A 19,088-nucleotide genomic window follows, 5' to 3' on the forward strand; every position below is an offset into this window, starting at 1 on the left:
AAAGGAGAGGCCCAGGAAAGGACCACGGCTTTCCAGAGTCACGGAGAGAGGAGCAGAGGTGGAAAATCAGTCTCCACGGTGGGACTCCAGGTTCCTATCAGGTTCTTTTTTTTTTTTTTTTTTTTTTTTTTTTGCGGTATGCGGGCCTCTCACTGCTGTGGCCTCTCCTGTTGCGGAGCACAGGCTCCGGACGCACAGGCTCAGCGGCCATGGCTCACGGGCCCAGCCACTCCGCGGCATGTGGGATCCTCCCAAACCGGGGCACGAACCCGTGTCCCCTGCATCGGCAGGCGGACTCTCAACCACTGCGCCACCAGGGAAGCCCCCTATCAGGTTCTTAAAACAGATTTTAAGCTTTCAGGAATTCTCCTGAAAGGAGAAGAAAGTAAAAACCCATCCCCTTGGCAAATGCAGGGCTCACCAGCTCCTTAGGATTAAAGGAGCACATTTCTTCCATGCTGAGCCATGGCTATTTCAGGATGGGGCAGCAGGCGAGGGCTGGAGGCGGCACTGGCGGAAGGGATGGGAGGGCCGGGTGATTCCAGGAGCACAAAAAGCCTCACACCCCACCCCAAATGCATGGTACTCACTGCCCACAATCGAGGCCTGATATATACACTACGAAACGTAAAATAGATAGCTAGTGGGAAGCAGCTGCATAGCACAGGGAGATCAGCTCGGTGCTTTGTGACCACCTAGAGGGGTGGGATAGGGAGGGTGGGAGGGAGGGAGACGCAAGAGGGAGGAGATATGGGAACATATGTATATGTATAACGGATTCACTTTGTTATAAAGCAGAAACTAACACACCATTGTAAAGCAATTATACTCCAATAACGATGTTAAAAAAATAAAAAATAAATAGAAAATAAAAAGATTGCTCCTGCAAAGCTGCTGCTTCCTTAAGAGGGAAAGCCCCAGGACCAGCTGCTGAGCCAGACCTGGGCCATTACCTGTTGACATGACCCAGGATCCTTCGAGGTCTGTGTTTGTCTTCCAACAGCTTCAGCGGCCAGGGTGCAAGACAGTGGGAATATTGTTCACTGCCAGAAACCGGGCTCTGGGAACCAAGTGAAAACCTCTCCAGGGTCAGCAGTGGACACGGTGCAGAAAAGCAATTTAAAAAATCAAACCTCAAATTGTCATGACAGATTGTATTAATGGTTTTCTTTTTGGAAGGATACTAAATAATTCAAGACACATTGAAGCAAAAAAAATATATATATATATATATATTTTTTTTTTATGAAAAGAAGCTTGTGGCTTCTAATTCAGAGGTGAAACTACAGATCACATTGCTGTTTTAGAGCAGTTGTATTTAAAAGGCTGAAGGGGGCTTCCCTGGGGGCTTCCCTGGTGGTGCAGTGGTTCAGAGTCCGCCTGCCGATGCAGGGGACACGGGTTCGTGCCCTGGTCCGGGAGGATGCCACATGCCGCGGAGCGGCTGGGCCCGTGAGCCATGGCCGCTGAGCCTGCGCGTCCGGAGCCTGTGCTCCGCAACGGGAGAGGCCACAACAGTGAGAGGCCCGCGTACTGCAAAAAAAAAAAAAAAAAAAAAAGGCTAACGGGCCTCGCTGTGATCGTGGTTAAGTCATTTAATTACTCTGAGCTTTGGTCTTCTTTCCAGTCAAAAAAAGCAGAGTGGACTCTAGTTCCTTACCAGCTTTAAATCTCTGTGCCTTTGCACAACTCTGTAAGTGATTTCAAAAGCTTTTTCAGGCCTATCTTTTTAAGTTGGAAAATGTTAAGAATTTCTTTTCTAGTCTCCAAATAAACAGGAGTGGGCAAAGACCCTCTGAGCTACATAATGCAATATTGTTTGTTTGTTGCTCTGGATGACAAAAGATTATTTAATGTTTAATTTAGAGAAGAAAGTACTTCACGTTCTAATTTACACTAAGCATTTTCAAATTTGTTTATCAAAATATTTACAAAGCCTTTACTGTAAAATTGGGCAGAGTTTTTTGCCAGTGATTTTTACAATAAATGCTTCGATTTGTTTACAAAATAAAATACAGATCATTGTCAATTCTGGAAAAAAATTAACCCAAACGGCAATTAAAAATAAACCCACTGGGGACTTCCCTGGCGGTCCAGTGGTTAAGTCTTTGCCTTCCAATGCAGGGGGTGTGGGTCCGATCCCGGGTCAGGGAGCCAAGACCCCACATTCCTCACGGCCAAAAAACCAAAACAAAAAACAGAAGCAATATTGTAACAAATTCAATAAAGACTTTAAAAATGGTCCACATCAAAAAAAATCCTAAAATAAGTAAATAAACCCATTTAATATGTAGTATGTGCCCCCAACTGAAAACTACATTTATCTGTACAAGGAATGGACATTATAATTTTCATTAAGCTCTAAGACTATGCTTTTTCATTGAAAAACTAATTAAGTAAGTCCTCCTGGCTACTGGTTTTTAAAAAAGAATTTAACAAGAATGTTCAAGCAGCAATATCTATACTAAGAACTGGAAGCAACCCAAAAGTCCATCAATGGAGTGGGTAAATACATTGTGTAATATTTATACACTGGATCCTATATAGCAATGAATATGAATGAACTGCAGCTACACACAGCATAGGGGATTCTTGGAATCTATGTGATTCCAAATCTTGGATGCTACATGAAAAAGCAAGTCACAAAAATACATGCAGTATGATAACATTTATGTCAAGTTCAAAAACGAGCAGAGCTAAACAACATGTGATTAAGAGATACAAACATATGGTAAAATGCCAAACAAAAGCAGGGTATGCACACAGAACTGAGATGTGGGTTCCCTCTAATGGGCAAAGGGCTGGGGACAGTGCCAGGGAAGGGCACAGGCAGACTCAGACTAAATGCCCTTTTTCTTAAACCAAGTGGTGGGTACACAGGTGTTCGCTGTATTGTTATTCTTTGTGTTTTATTGAAGTATAGTTGATTTACAATGTTGTGTTAAGTTCCGATTCAGTTATACATGTGTGTATATATACTTTTCATATTCTTTTCCATTATGGTTTATCACAGGATATTGAATATAGTTCCCTGTGCTGTACAGCAGGACCTTGTCGTTTATCCATCCTATATATAATAGTTTGCATCTGTTAACCCCAAACTCCCAGTCCATCCCTCCCCCAACCCCTCTGTATTGTTATTCTTTTTATCCTACATATATTTTATAAATACCTTTATCTACCCAACATTTAGTTTTTTTAAATATTAACAATCAGGTGAAATTTATTTAAATCATATGCAGCCTGGAACAATACCTAAGGCAGTGAAGCATAGTGGATAAAATAGTGAACCTCATCCATCACTAACTCACTTGGCAAATTTAGGCACCAAGACATTCCCTAGGGCTCCAGCTGTGTAAGAACTTTACTGCTCCTTGAGAACAACAAAAACAAAAACATGTCCTCATCACTCTAGAGGTGTATAGCCTAGAATTAAAGAACTAGGTAAGGAAAGTCAAATGAGTTGTAATATAAGAAAAAGTATTTTTAATATTGCTGAAGATCTACTCTGTACCCAATCCCATGCTTTTGAAAATAAGAAATTCTTCAAGCGTCTAAGCTCTAAATGAGGCAACACAGTTCCCTACGTGTGACAAGGTTTGACTTCTCCTCTGCTTTTCCTCCTGTATCTTTTGTGCAGGGTTTTTGTCTTTCCATGTTAGCATCATGGAGATCAGAGATTCTCCTTTCATGTAGTCAGTCTCTATATGACTTAGAATGTTACTGCCTGTCCTCTTCTTTTCTGTACTCTCCACCCAAGAAGAGGTCTATCTCCCTACTTCTTTCTGCTTCCTTCTCTATTAAATGAGAAGAATAATAGTACCTCATATGATTGGGATAGGAATTAAATAAGTTAATTCATGTAAGGCATTCAGAGCTGTGCCTGGTACATAGGAAGTATTATGTAAGTGTCTGCTGTTACGTTTGTTTTTATATTTATTTTGTTTATTATCGTTATTACTGTCGTTTTGTGACTTCACCTCTGATCTGGTGTAAGAAAGTCAGATGTAGCGTGTCCCACACGTACTTCTCTTTGAGGTAGAATTTTACCTGCAACATCAATCACTTCTTCCTCTGAAGGTACTCTACCTTCCTCTTGTCCTTACCCCTCTCCACTCCATCCCAGTGGGAAGGGCTAAACCTAAAGGATTCTCAGCCTAGTGGCTGGAGAAACCCAACAACGAATAGGAAATTATCGCCAAGTCAGATTAATTTCAATCTCCCACTTCACTAGCGCTTCATGACTCAGGGGCTGCCACAGAAAATATTGAAGGCTTACCCATTCCCAAGTGCCTAAACGAAAGTGAGAATGGGACAGAGGTACCAAGAGAATCATGCTTGGTCCTTCCCGAGAGGCCTGGCAGCCCTGACTGACCCTCACGAGTTGACGGTTCTGATGGGCACATACAGATGTGCATTTCCACCGCAGAAAGCACCCCAGCAATTAAGTGCTTTATCCAGTGACGCACACCCTTCCAGACGGGCCTGTGTGATTACACAATGTTCAAGGGCCAGGCAACAAATTAAAGTCAAAGAAGAAGCATATAAAAGTCACCCAAACCTCAAATGGAAAAAGGTCAGTAATTCTGATGCTCCCAGTCTCTCATCAGTTGTCATTCTCAGACTTTCTCTGGGAAAACCAGGGAGGGTTAGAGCTGCAAAGAAAAGTCCCCGAAATTCAGTGGAATCCCAGCCACCTTCCTGTAAATATTTTTGACCCCCCTCTCTGTGCAGAAAAATCTAGTGTTATTTCTAGAAAGGTTTGGGAATGTTTCCGTAGAGCTAAGAGCCTGATCTCAATTTCAGAGAGTCCTTGTAAAATTCCCCCACCAAATTGACTTTCAGGCCTCCACACATCACGGATGACAAGAGACACCGACCTGTGACACAACAAAGGAGGGGGGCTGAGAATGACATCACATGTTGTGGATCAGTAACAACCTCATTTCACAGCCGAGGAACCCTGTTTCCAACACTCTCGTTCAAGGGTCTGTAAACTTTTCCCGAGAAGGGCCAGACAGTAAATATTTCAGGTCCTGTGGGCCATACTCTCTCCGTCAAAATGACTCCATACGTACACAAAGGGGAGTGGCTGTCACCAGTAAAACTTCGTGGACACCAATATCTGGACTTCATACAATTTTCACATGTCACAGAAGATTGTTCTTCCGATCTCTTCTGTGCACAGATGTAAATGCCATCCTTATCTCGTGGCAGCAAGAAGACAGCTGGCCATCCAGGTTTGGCCTCCCTGGGGTCTAGTCGTCTAGAAAAATACGGAATGACCCTGACACTGGACAGCTTCCCTCATGTGGAGTCTGTGCTTGTTCACCGCACCTTGATCTCCTCAAGGCATTACATTAATACTCCTTAATCAACCACTCTTCCCCACACACAGGGGAGGAGGGTCTGTTTTATCCATGGCAGAAACTGAGGCACTGAGCCGGCCCAGAATGAGCCCGTGCGGAGCCCTGGGGGTGGCTTTCTGACAGCTCTTCTACCTTGAACTCTGCGCCCCTGTTGCCTGCTCACCTCAAGTGCACACACCTCCTGCACTGTGCTGCACAAACACAATTACCGCATCTTAATAGGATAATACTGATCTTCTGTGAGCCGGGATGGTGCAACTCTTTATTGCATCATTAATATATATTATCATAATATATATGATGATGAGCCAACCTGTGTGGCTAGGCGGGCCCTGGCCCAACCCCAAGTCATCGGCTGGCTGTCAATTCTGAGTTATGCCTCTGAGAAGAAGCACGTACTCACGGGGCAATTTCCCAAATGAAACGTTCCATTCTCATTTTCAGATCTGGACAACAAATGCTGAACAAGCACGTAAGGACCCTTGTGTCAGGAGGATAATCGTTTCGTTCCCCCCGACTCTCCTCTCCCCACCCCCATCATTGCTTCTCACCCCTCACCCGCTCCTGCCTACCCCCCTCCTAGCAGAGTAGAAACACTTGGCTTCTCTGAATTCACAGACTGAACAGAACAGTCTCAACAAGTTGCCCAAGGTCCATATCTCCAGCTCAGTCCTATTTCCACAATGGCTCTGAGGCACTTAGGGGACCACGTCGGCATCCTCTCCACGAATCAATACCACCCCACGGCACCAGATGACACATCCACGTGTCTTAGCCCACCTGCTTCCAGCCGGCCCCCACCCACCCCTGAACCTGGAGGATTTCACTAGAGGTTGCTTGAAGGAATCATCAGTATAAACGGTCGGACGGGGGTGCTGCCCTGGTCACCGGGGTTTCTTTCAACCCATGGAAGAATTCCATTCACCCTCATCAAAAGGATTTTTCTCACCCTGTGGAGGGCATCCATCAATGAAAGTATTTAATCAGCAGACACTTGGCTTCCTAAGACGCTAGTGACTAGTTAAGAAACAGAATTCCAGGAAACATCCATGCAGAACCTTGTGCATTCAGTCCCTTCCACACAGAATGCAACTGTAAACAATCCCCCCGAGCAACTGAAAGTTATAATATAGAGGCTTGATTTGGAACTCCCTCTGAATCACAGACCCAGTACTATACGAGGACAAGGATTATCTCCCAACCTGCTACCTCTTTCCACACCACCAATTGGAAAAGAAGGTCTCAACTGAATTTCTTTTCTTCTCTCAGTACTCTGACACAAGAGAATAAAAATACTCATAGCCAGGCTTCCCTGGTGGCGCAGTGGTTGAGAGTCCGCCTGCCGATTCAGGGGACACGAGTTCGTGCCCTGGTCCGGGAAGATCCCACATGCCGCGGAGCGGCTGGGCCCGTGAGCCATGGCCGCTGGGCCTGCGCGTCCGGAGCCTGTGCTCCACAGCGGGAGAGGCCACAACGGTGAGAGGCCCGCGTACTGCAAAAAAAAAAAAAAAATACTCATAGCCTCTTCCAAAAGAAAAGACTATCCTTAACTCTACTCTTCAAAGGAAAAAAAAGTTAAACGTGCTGAGAAATTCTGCCACTTTTCTAAAAACGGTTCTTGAGAGGCATGGCCGCATGATGAAACACTTCCTAGGGGTAATTAATCCTGAGCAACTCTTGTAAAAAAAAAAAAAATAGAGGCACAAAGCACATTCTGTGATGCTGTAGTGTTTGACCAGTTTTTGCTACTCATATATGAATTTACAAAATTCTGAATTCACACTATAAAACAGAAAGATGGGGGGAATGAAACATACCTATTCATGAAGACTTGAACTTCAACAGCTCACGGACCCCACCCAGGCTGCAAGAGGAGGCCCTAGGAGGCAGCCAGTGTAATGACATAACCCACAAGAATGCCCTAGAGTGAAGTGGTTTTAAAAGGATATTTAATTTTTCTTGAGCTTCATTCACCACGAATAGTAATCTTTCTCTAAAGGGCTGTGCTTCAGCCAACCAAGATGAGGTTATTATTATAAGATAATTATTTGTAATAGAAGCTATCAATTATTGAGTACTTATGTGCCAGGAACTATGCTAAGTGCTTTATACACACTATTTTATTTAACCTACATGACTAACCCTATTAGGTAGTTATTACTATCTTCCATTTATAGATGGGGAAATTGAGGGTCAGAAAGGCTAAATGACTTGCCTAAGGTCACACAGACAATAAAACACAAACCAACTCAGGACCATCTGACTCAAAACCTATCCAGTAAGACCACTCCACTAAACTCCTTCATAGATTTGAGTCATGGCTGTAAATTACCTCAAGCTCATCTTTAAGCCGTCATCTACACTACAGTGATTCCCAAACTTGACTTTTCATTATAATCTCTTTTTAAAAATACAGATTCCCCAGAACCCACACCAGCCTGACTGGATAGATTATGGGGAAAAAAAAATTAATCTCTTATTCTTTTGTTTTAAGCCATGCCAAACAAATGGCCAGATTTATTTTTCCCGAAGAAGCTTCCAAAGTTCGTGGAAGCACTGTGACCAAAGGAGACTCGGGAATGTTACACAGATACGGACACTGATGTCCAGGAGCAACGGGATGAGTTCAGGGTCGCCCAGCCGGCCGGCAGCAGGCCCCAAATCTCCCAGCCACCCACTTCCTCCAAAGACAGGACTGCTGCTTAGAATTCGTCTGGAATCATTCAGAAACCCAAATAATCACAGGAAATGAAAGACAGACTGGCACATGTCAAATGATTATAAATATGCACAAAGGAGTTAACAGGTTCAAAATATATCCCTCGGGAGCCGGCACACTCACTGGACCTTTCTTTACGTAAAGCATGGGGCCTCCGTGGAAGGAGGCAGACTTGACTTCTAATTGACATATGATTGTGTATATTGTTAGGATGGAACTTGATATTGAAAGAGACCTGAGTTCCAACCTCAACTCTGCCACTTCCTCATGTGGCCGTGTTGCCATTTACTCAACCTCCCCGAGTGTCACTTTCCTCCCCCCAAAACCAGTGATAAGAATAACTACTTCCTATAGGGTCTCCATGCAGTTTAAATTCCTTCGTGAAGACAGGCACCCAGCATCTGGCTCACACTCACCATTTATAATTGTTGTTATTTTTCCTTTCCAGTTCCCTGAAAAGTGAAACACATTCTGTTTACGCAGCTAATTGTTCTAACTCTCAATGCTCAATGTCCCAGTTTAAAAAAAGTCAGCCCTCCAACAGGACATTGCTTTATGCCATCCTCCAAACCGAGGATTGAAAGCATGCTTCCAAGACACACAGCTGTCTAACGTGCTAAGAGCAATAATGAATTGCCCTAATATCCAGGGATAACAAAATTAACAACATCTTCCCCAAAAAATCTCCTCTGGGGTGATTTCAATCAAATGTTTCAACCAATGATTTCAGTCAAATGTTCAGTCATGAAAAAGAAAGGATTTGGGTTGGAACCTTATTAAAATATATCCCTCTACCTCAGTGAAACTTGTTCAAAGTTAACCATAAATATCCCAAATGCTCGCCTGTACTTTCCCAAGTCGTTCCAAAGAGAAGATCCACGGTGGAGCGGTCAGATTTGCTGCCAGTGATCGGACTGTCAGGGCAGCAGGGGCAACACCTGCATGTTATCTTCCTCAGACAGCCACACACAGCCCTTTAGAACATCTCCCTTGATAACATTCACTCCTTTCACAGCCTCGAGCCTGGAGAGTCCATTTTACGAGGAATAAGGTTTCACCGGAGAGACGCAGGAAGGGGACGGCGTAAGGCACAAATGAAGTTTCAATCTGTTCCTTTCACTGCAGCCGTCTTGTGCATCCATCCAGGTAAGGCAACATGCAGAAGGCCTCGCTCCTGCAGCCCTGAAAGTCTGTCCACTGACAGATCTATGCTGATAGATCCACCGGCCTTTCAGTCATGTCCAATTTGGCCAACCCTCCTCTAGATGCGGTCATTAGTTCCTGCTGACCACGGCTGCACTGCCAAGCACCAAAGACAGCACAGCGACCCTGGCTGTTGATGGCTGGCGTGGGATGTGGGCTCCGAGGGCTTTGATCTATTTGCTTCTCTGTTTACATATGGATTTAGGACAGAGAGGGGTGGTCCCAGAAGGAGAAATGCTTTGGCAAACTCCTGACTGTACAAACTGTTTCATTCACACCAAGGACTATTTTCCCTCTGAAGGGACACAAAAAGAGCTCCCAAAGGGCCAGGTTTTTGTCACAGTATCTTAAAGCAACATTTCTACATTGGAACTGTTTAGCAGAGAAAAGAAGAATGCCTTGGCTGTTAAGATCGGCTGAACAAAACACCTGTCACCAGAGTTGTCTCTGGAGAGTAATGTGGTCCAGGTTACCCTCTCCAAACCAGAGGACGACCGTTCATCATCCCTAACAGACAGCTCTCTGCGTGATTACCATGGTAACAGTTTTCATCCCTTCCTAACAATCCCTGATACCACACACCAAAGTTTTAAAATCAAATCATGGTTACAGAATATAAAGAAAACTCAGCCAGCTTACATGCCAATACCAACATGATTCTTCCCTGCCAAGAAGCTACATTTTAATATATTTTTGATTCTTTGGTATTCACAGATGTCCCTAGACAATTTTTTAAGTTAACTTGTCAATAGCAATGACCACTGGTCAAAAGCCAAGGGTGGTATATCATTTGAGCAGTTACATATCAAAGCAAGATGCAATCAAAGGCAATTTACTGGGATTTGAAACATCATTAAGAAGGGGAGGGCTTCCCTGGTGGCGCAGTGGTTGAGAGTCCGCCTGCCGATGCAGGGGACACGGGTTCGTGCCCCGGTCCGGGAAGATCCCACATGCCGCGGAGCGGCTGGGCCCGTGAGCCATGGCCGCTGAGCCTGCGCATCCAGAGCCTGCGCTCCGCAACGGGAGAGGCCACAACAGTGAGAGGCCCGTGTATCGCAGGAAAAAAAACAAAAAAAAAGAAGAAGAAGGGGAAAGAACCTACTGACTCTTCCTTGCATGATCAGTGATGGATATTTGCAGAAAACAAACACACACTTCAGCAGCAGTTTCTTCCTGCCCTAGTGCCCAGCTCAGAGCCCATTTATTCACATGCCAAAGCATTACCTGGGGGAAAGCAGTTGTCTTGGTGAAAAATGACATCCCCACCCAGCCAGGGGAGGTAAGTGAGATCCAAAAGCCAATTTCAGAAGCCGCAGTGATTGTTTCAGGGTGAGTTGTACACGTGTGTCTAATTATAAAGTTCTTTCCCCACTGTGAGACTGTATACAAGAAGCTTGTATTTAACAGCTTGTCTCAGGATAGAAAGCTATTAAGAAAACCATCAAAAGTCCCCCAAGATCAAGAGTTTTATGGATATGTGGGGTCTCCCATACTATCATTTTTCAATGTTTATATTATAGAAAATTTCAAACATACAGAAAAGTACAAAGAATAATGTAAGGAACATCTTGTGCCCATGACCAAGCTTTGCCCAATCGTAATGCTTGGCTGTACTTACATTAGGCCTTTTCTTTTCCTTAATAAATTACTACACAGGAAAGTAAAAATCTGTGTATAGCCCTCCCAATCCCATGCCCTTGCCTCCCTAAACAATATACAGTATTGGCCTGCATGTTTTCTGGCATTATATAAATGGTATCAACCTGTAAGTATCAATCTACAACTTGTGGTTTCTTTTCCTCAGCCTTGTATTTCTAAATCTTATCTGTATTAATACAAGTAGATCTGGGTCATTCATTTTCATCACTGCATAGAATTTCACTGCTTGAACATAATACACAGAATTCTGTCCTTTTTCCTCTGAAGGGCAGTTGGACTGTTGGAGGTTTTTCACTATCATAAACAACATAGAAACGAGCATTCCTCGACCAGCGTCCTATTGCACACATGCAGCGATTTCTCAGGGCATAAACAGAGGTGGAACTGCTGGGTTGAGGGCATGTGTGTATCTGCTTCGAGGTGTTGCCACGCTGCTTCCAAAGCAATTGTGCCAAATAACCCTCCCACCATCGGGGAATGAGAACATCTATTGTTCCACATCCTTGTCATTGAGCGATACCATCAGAGTCTTTCATGTTTACCTGTCTGACTGGTATGAAATGGTACCTTGTTTTCATTTGTGTTTTCCTGATTACCAGGGACATCCTTTCGTGCTCACTGGATGCCTAGATCTTCACTTCTATGAGTTGCCAATTTTTCTACGTGCCTTTTTTCTTATTGCTTTGCAAGAGATCTTTATACATTCAGTGACTTTAGAAAGTTACTTAACTTCTCAGCTTCCATTAGTAAAGCAGAGATACTATCTCTTGGGAACGATTGGAAGCTGAATGAAAAGCACTGGGTCCAGTGCCTGCAACGTGCTAAGCCTCAAAACAAGTCACTATTTCTATTACAGTAAGTCCCCTACATACGAATGAGTTCCATTCCGAGAGCACATTTGTAAGTCCAATTTGTTCGTTAAGTCCAACAAAGTTAGCCTAGGTACCCAACTAACACAATTGGCTATAGAGTACTGTATGTAATAGGTTTATAATGCTTTTCACACAAATAATACATTAAAAAAACCCCAAAAATTAAAGAAAACATTTTTAATCTTACAGTACAGTACCTTGAAAAGTACAGTAGTACCAGCTACATCACCGCTGCTTTTATGCTTGCTTCCGGACATCCTAGGCTTGAAATAAAGATACTGTACTACTGTACTCTACACAGTACTGTACAGTACACAAAAGCACAACCACTGACTCTCTCAGATAGTGCTTAAAAGAAACATCAGAGTTACACATCCTCCAATCTACAAGTGGCTGTGATCTTGTCTGTGAGACCATGATCCTGAATTTCAGCAATGGTTAAGTACCTGTGTGAAAAGACCTCTGGGAAGAGGGAAGTGGGCGGTGGAGAATGGCAGGTAAATCAATATTAGGGACCTGTCCAGTATTGCCGGGGTGGAAACACAGCCATGACTACATGCAATGCCACCAGGCCCAAGACCTCTCCGTGTCCCCACACGTCATAAGTGATCCTCGCGTAAGAAAAGTGAAAGGACAATCATCCTATTGCTTATCACATACAGAAGTGTGTTTTTCAATAATGACCAAAAGTACATTGACATCACTTTGGTGGCAGGCACATTGTGAAAATACTTCTCCAATATTTATCCAATATCCAGAAGCACATGTTCCTAAGGACATGGTGGTGAGCTAGAGAGATGCAATAAAAAGGAATCACATAAGCGTCTCTGCTTGGACCCTTAAGATATTTAGTTTCGTGCTGAGATCCTCCAGATTGGCTTCTACTCAGTTGCATCCTGGCCTCTCCTTGGAGAAAGGCCATGTTCATTTTTATGAACACTGCCAGTGGAGTCAGGGAGCATATACAGCTGACCTCCAGGCCGATCAAGCAGTCCTGACACCAGCTTCAACCGGTGACTAGTGGAGTCCCTTTTTACACATACTTGCACCTCATCTAACATTCAGAATGACCTTCCTCCATGTTCAATTTCCACCGGCACTGAAGAAACCAGAGACTTTCCTTAGCGACCCTCTGCCTACCTTTTGCAGAGTAATCATGGGTAAGAGTCAACTCCAGAGCAAATATAATTAAGCCATCTTCCGATATCTATCTGGGTGTACTGCTTTCTTCCTTAAACGTGTGCCAAGTTTCCACTTCCAAGAAGTTAAACTGCCATATAAAAATGCCGTGGTGATAAGTAATTAGACACTGTAATGGAAAATTAACTGTGTTTTTATTTAGAGCATTCATTTTAACAAGACATTTCTTTTTCTAACTGTTAGTAAGCTGCAATAAAAATAAATTAAATCCTGAGGATCTGCAAAGGTTTTCTGGTTAAATAAAAACAAAAACAAAGAAGAAGAAGAAGAAGAAAAACCGCCTCTTCTCCTAGAGTCAGAGTATTCCTTATTTTGTTAACATCACTAAATTGGTACATGGTCCTGGTCTGAACCCCATTCCTGGTAAATTCTAAGGCCAATTCTAACCCTGTCACCCGTGCTGTGGACAGAGGAACAACACTTCCACCGTCACGGCAGCTGACCCGGAGGCAGTCATGACAGGCGGGACGGAGGGCCGTCGCCACATGTGGGAAGTCTTCACCCAAATGTTCTCTCTCCTTCTCTTTTTTCCTCCCTGTTTTGCTGCTCCCAAGAGACTTGCAGCCAAGTGATTCGCAACAGTCTGGCAAGCACCTGTGGGCTTTGGCAAGTCCTGGGTTAGAAGGCGGCTAATCCAGTTCAGTGGGGTCCATCTCTGATGCCCCAGTAAAAACACCACCTCTTCGAGATAGGGATGGAAAACGGCATTCCCCAAGAGAGAATGCAAAATGAGGCCTCCACCTGTCCATCTCATCCAAAGCCTTGCAGCCCTCTAACCATGTTCCAGCTAAGGGTTCATCAGCAGGTGTAGCCAAGGGACGCGAACTGACTTCACTGGGGGCGGAAGAGTGGCCGGCGTGGTCCGCAGGCTCCGCAACCCCCATAGAGGTTCCCAGGCTTCGTACTAAGGCGGGAGCCTCAGATCTGTGCCCCACCTAACTGCCGTCTCTGTTCCTCTTCCTCCCGACCTCAAAACAAAGTGCAAACAGCACCTAAAATGCTTCTGGGTTAACACTGATTCAGTCATGCTAAATGCTGGGCTGGGCAGGGCACTCCCCCCACCCCCACCCCCCACCCCCGCCCAGGCTCTTCCCTGAAGGCGCCCCAGCACGTGTCTAAGTCAAATCAACGGTGGGCATTTACTCTCCAAGCAGGCACAGAAGAATTTCAGAAGCCACCTGACACTGAACTACATACCAGGCGGAATCAAGTGGCTTCAAGAATTTCCAAGAAACCCACCCTTTTTCTTTTTCCCTATTCCTTCCCTTTTTTTGTTTTCATCTCTCTTTACAATCTAAACAATTTACCGTCCTTACTGCTTTTCAAATAGATCCCTGGGATGTAAAAACCTAACAATCTTCTCATTTAGATTCCTGAGGTATGTTAAAACCAGCAGCTATATACCAGCCATGCTGGGATCACAAATTTTATTTTCAAGCCAGAGGTACAACCAACACTGCAGGAAATTGGTTTCATAAAAGATTTACTGCATATACAATTTCAGTTGAGTTGTATTTAAGGAGGTTAATATGACAATTTTGGTGTTGATAATACCCTTTAAGTGGAGTTCAAAGAGAAAATTCCAGACGGTAAGCAAACGGATTAAATTATCATAATGTTTCACAATTCCAAAGTGCCCACATAGACTCTAGAGGACCACAAAAAAGAGTTTGGCAGTGGCTCTACAGGTGCTTCAGAGAAAGATTTAAAATATCCCAACTGTTAGCCAAGACTTAGAAAAAACTTAAAAATAATGCCAGTGGACTTCCCTGGTGGCGCAGTGGTTAAGAATCCGCCTGCCAATGCAGGGGACACGAGTTTAAGCCCTGGTCCGGAAGATCCCACATGCCACGGAGCAACTAAGCCCGTGTGCCACAACTACTGAGCCTGCGCTCTAGAGCCCGCGAGCCACAACTACTGAGCCCATGTGCCACAACTACTGAAGCCCGCGTGCCTAGAGTCTGTGCTCTGCAACAAGAGAAGCCACTGCAATGAGAAGCCCGTGCACCGCAACAAAGAGTGGCCTCTGCTCACCACAACTAGAGAAAGCCCGCGCAGCAACGAAGACCCAACGCAGCCAAAAATAAAAAATAATTTAAATAAATTAAAAAAAATAATAATGGCAGTGCCATCAACAAGCAAGTGTAAATATTTGTTGAATCAAATTATTGAATTAAATGATACTGAAGATTATAGACATTTGGAAAGGCATTTTTAACTTGCTAAATTTCTAATCATTTTCCCATTCGCTATTAGAAAAATGAGAACCAGCGAATAAATTGCTAATAAACTATTCACTCATTAAAACTGACCCCTAAAGAATCCCTCAGTCTCTCTATTTAACAAAGGTGTCATAAAATTTAAGGAGTAAGGAGACAACAGCTGAGGATCCCAAAAGAGCTCAGCTCCAAATATATTCTGACCTTGGATGAGTTCTCTATCCTGTGCTTCCCTCAATTTATTTACCCTTAAAATGGGAACAGGAGAGGCAGTGATGAGTGATTGCTAATAAAAGCGTATTTGCCTCTGGCAGAAACACAAATGCTGTTAATAAAGATCATTTTCCAGACCCCCAGTTTACATTTCTCTATCAACGTTCCAGTGCCCAGGATCCAGGTTCCCAAGATACTACAGGTTTTGGTCTCCAACTAAAACACTGAGCTAGGATTGGGGGAATCAATGACGTAGCAGCAGAGTCCCTGACCCCATCACACAGGCCCACACCTCATTTCATTTTTCACCAGGATGACACGCAATCTTTGTGCTAAAAATGAGCCCAAAGACACCACCCCAAAGAACTTGTTTCTCTCGGACCCACCAAAGAATAAAATGTTCTCAAAGCGCACTCCTAAGATAAACACCCTTCCCCACATGCCCCTTTTAATTGGCTGGTTAACTTTCCCTTGGGTGTGACTGCACAGCTTTATCCCAGGTGTGTAATGGAGTTGGAAGAATCTTCCTGATTTCTGAGTACCCTAATAAGAAAGACGGCGGTGTACAGTGTGGGCTGAAACTACGTTTAAGCCCTGATGTGACCCTAGCAGTTTGCAAAAAAAAAAAAAAAATGTATGTTCTGCTTGGGAAGGTTGGTCTGTGGTCACTGTGATTCCTCCCAGTCAGCTCTGTAAGACTGGCCGCTGGAGGTCACGGAGAGAGCCCATAGAACCCTTCTGCCAGAGGAGAGAAAAAGAATTAAACTATAGGTTTTAGTGAAATCACTAAAAGTCATGCAGGGGCCATGGGTTGTAAAATGTACAAATACCCATATTCACCTCCGCCCAAATGTGCGTGTACAAGTCCTAGGGTAATTCTAGGTTATAAGTATCGATAATTATAATAAGTTATAAGTAATTATGCACAGTACTTAGGCTTCTCAGTATCATCTTATGAAAACTCTTAGGGTAAATTGGTACATCCTTGTTTTTGTGAAGCAAGTTACTCATTTTTTCCAAACACCCCTCAAATTTAGAAACTCCGCCTATTTCTAAAGATCAAACTGAAAGAGAGATCCCTCAAAAGGAACCGTGCCGCTACCTCTGCAATCGATTCTGTCCTGAGAAGCCAGTTCAAGGGACTCTTCCACCAAGAAACATTAATCACAACCAGAAAAATAAAACAATGCACCTGAGAGTTAAACAGTATTTACGATATCATAAACTGCAAGTCATTTTTGGTCTTCAATCACTGTCAACATTCTAATGTTTATGAGAGATCATCACTGCCTTCTAAGTGGCAATACAGTTCCATTCTGAGTGAGGATTACTATTACCAGATTTAAAAATAAGAACAACATGTCATAAACTAAATTCATTCTAAACATGTTCCATACCTCCTCAACAGTCTGAATAACAAACTTTTTTTTTTCAAATGGAGGCTCTCTTTGGGCTTGGGTTTTTAATTTTATTTTCAATTTAATGACAAATGTTCCTTTAGTTTGGCTTTAAGAGAAGGATTCCTTGACTGAATATCTATTATGTGATGCAGGAGATCTATTAGGAAACTTAAATCAATCTGGAGATTGCTTCCTAAAACTAAAATTACTATATTTTAATAAGAAAGGGCCTGTTCAAATAAACAATTGTTTTTGAAGATGAGTAGTCCATCAAGGTTAGGGTGTCTAATAATAAATTACTATCAAGTGATTATCTACCAGATGAGAAATGTTTCCATTTCTCAGTTTACCTGAATATACATGCTCTTCTGCCCGAGGAGATCAGGATCATAAACTGACATTAGGATTTTGCTAAATCTGAACGACATGGCTTGCTTAATTATGCAGAGGCTTTTTAAACGCTGTAGCTTTTTTTCCACCACAATTTCATGTACTTACTGTGCAGGCTGGTCACTTTATTATCTTAGTTTTCATTATTTTAACTGACAAAGGTCACTTCTCTTAGTTATATAAATCTTAAAACAGCAAACCAAAGGATGAGATAGTTCAGTAACTTTAATTCCAATTTATGCCTTTCACTTGATTTGAACATTTTATGCATTGATTCCACCAAAAGTGCTAAATATTTATCTCTATCCAGAAAAAAAAAATATATATATATAGCTTCATTATGAATGCCAGCAACTTATTGCTTTTTTTAATTAATAAAAAAAAGATTAAGTTCATCCAATTTAAGAGGTGTGATCCTGAACATAACTGTTAAAAGCAACAAAAATGCTTTGAAAGTATGGTATTTGCAAAACCTCTGAGAAGTCGCTAACGGTATTCCCATGATCTAATACATGTAAGGCTTTAACTGTAATCGTAAACCCACTGAAAGCTTATGATCTGAAAGGATGGACTATTGTAGCCAGTTTTTAGGGGTTTAATTCCACTGGCAAATCCCAGTTTCTATATTTTAAATCTCAACTAGAGCAAAATCACAACACATTTTCAAAAGAACAACCTAAAGAAATCAAGCACGGGAACAATAAGGCAAGAACACCAGTGCCAACAACCACCCTCTCCCACAAACCATCAAAGAACTTCAAAAGCACAAGACTGAGCAAAACTTTTAGTTTGTGAAATATGTGTGATTCACTTTTAACACTCACAAAAGTACATATGAATCACTGTATTTTCCTCCGATTTATGTCCCACACAAGGTTCAATACAACACAAAACTTACTCAGCCTCGACGGATGACTGGATCATTGTTTTTGGAGGCTATTTACTATTCTTTTTCTGGCATGATTTCTTCTATGATCCAATTCTGTGACTGCTAAAAGCCAGGAAAAGCTGCCTTCAAGTCAATGCATGGCACGAAGTCACTAAAAAGTTTGCAGGCATCAGGCTATGCCGAGGTGCTTAGGAGAAGCTGTTCTGCTTTGTCCTAGGGACCTCCAGGTATGCAATGTCTTTTCAGGGTGCGAGAGATTTACGATTAAAATGGATCCTCTCTTTTTCCTTTAAGGGATTTGAGTTCTCATGGCAAATGACTATTTACGCTCAAAACGAGAATCAGCCTCCTTCCCCGCTCCAAGATCTATGTAGACAACTCATCCCAGGTTTAACGCATGGCAGACATACAAATGTAAAAACATCAACCATATCTATCTTGTTTTTAAAATTTCTTCTTCGTATCTTGTTTCGTATATTTCTTGGCTTTTAAAATGCAGTATTACAAGTCTTGTTCTGGGCTACCAGGCCTAATTCCACCTTACAGACAAAATTTATTTTACAAAGGAGTAACTGAATAATACTCATTACCAAATACATGTAGGAACAAGGTGGTTGCAAAAGAACTTTACTGTATGTATTTACACACGTATTTACTGACTGTCCTAGAGAGCCCATCAATGGAGTCAACAGAAAATGCAGTATTCCAAGCACAGTGTACTAACAGCTCTTGGCCTGAACGTTCCAAAAAGATCTTTCAAAACCACCACTATCTCTTCACTTTACTTTTTCAACGTAAGTATAATTAAATTCATTTATTTCATGCCACCCATGCAACAAATATACCCTCAAAGGGTCTTTCGGTTTGGAAATATTAAATTTTTACCTTCAGTTGAAAGCAGAGTCAATAACTTTTTTGATAAAAATTGCTACTTTTTTTTTTTTTTTTTTTGCTA

At 42.7% G+C, this 19,088-nt stretch overlaps 1 protein-coding gene across 1 annotated transcript in view; it reads right to left on the minus strand.

Moving 5' to 3' along the window:
• Positions 1 to 19,088, minus strand: part of BARX2 (BARX homeobox 2) — a 68,392-nt gene that overhangs the window by 48,002 nt on the left and 1,302 nt on the right. The gene's annotated exons all lie outside the window — the stretch shown is intronic.

This window comes from Mesoplodon bidens, assembly GCF_964165515.1.
Source record: "Mesoplodon bidens genome assembly, chromosome: 7".
NCBI classification, from domain to species: domain Eukaryota; kingdom Metazoa; phylum Chordata; class Mammalia; order Artiodactyla; family Ziphiidae; genus Mesoplodon; species Mesoplodon bidens.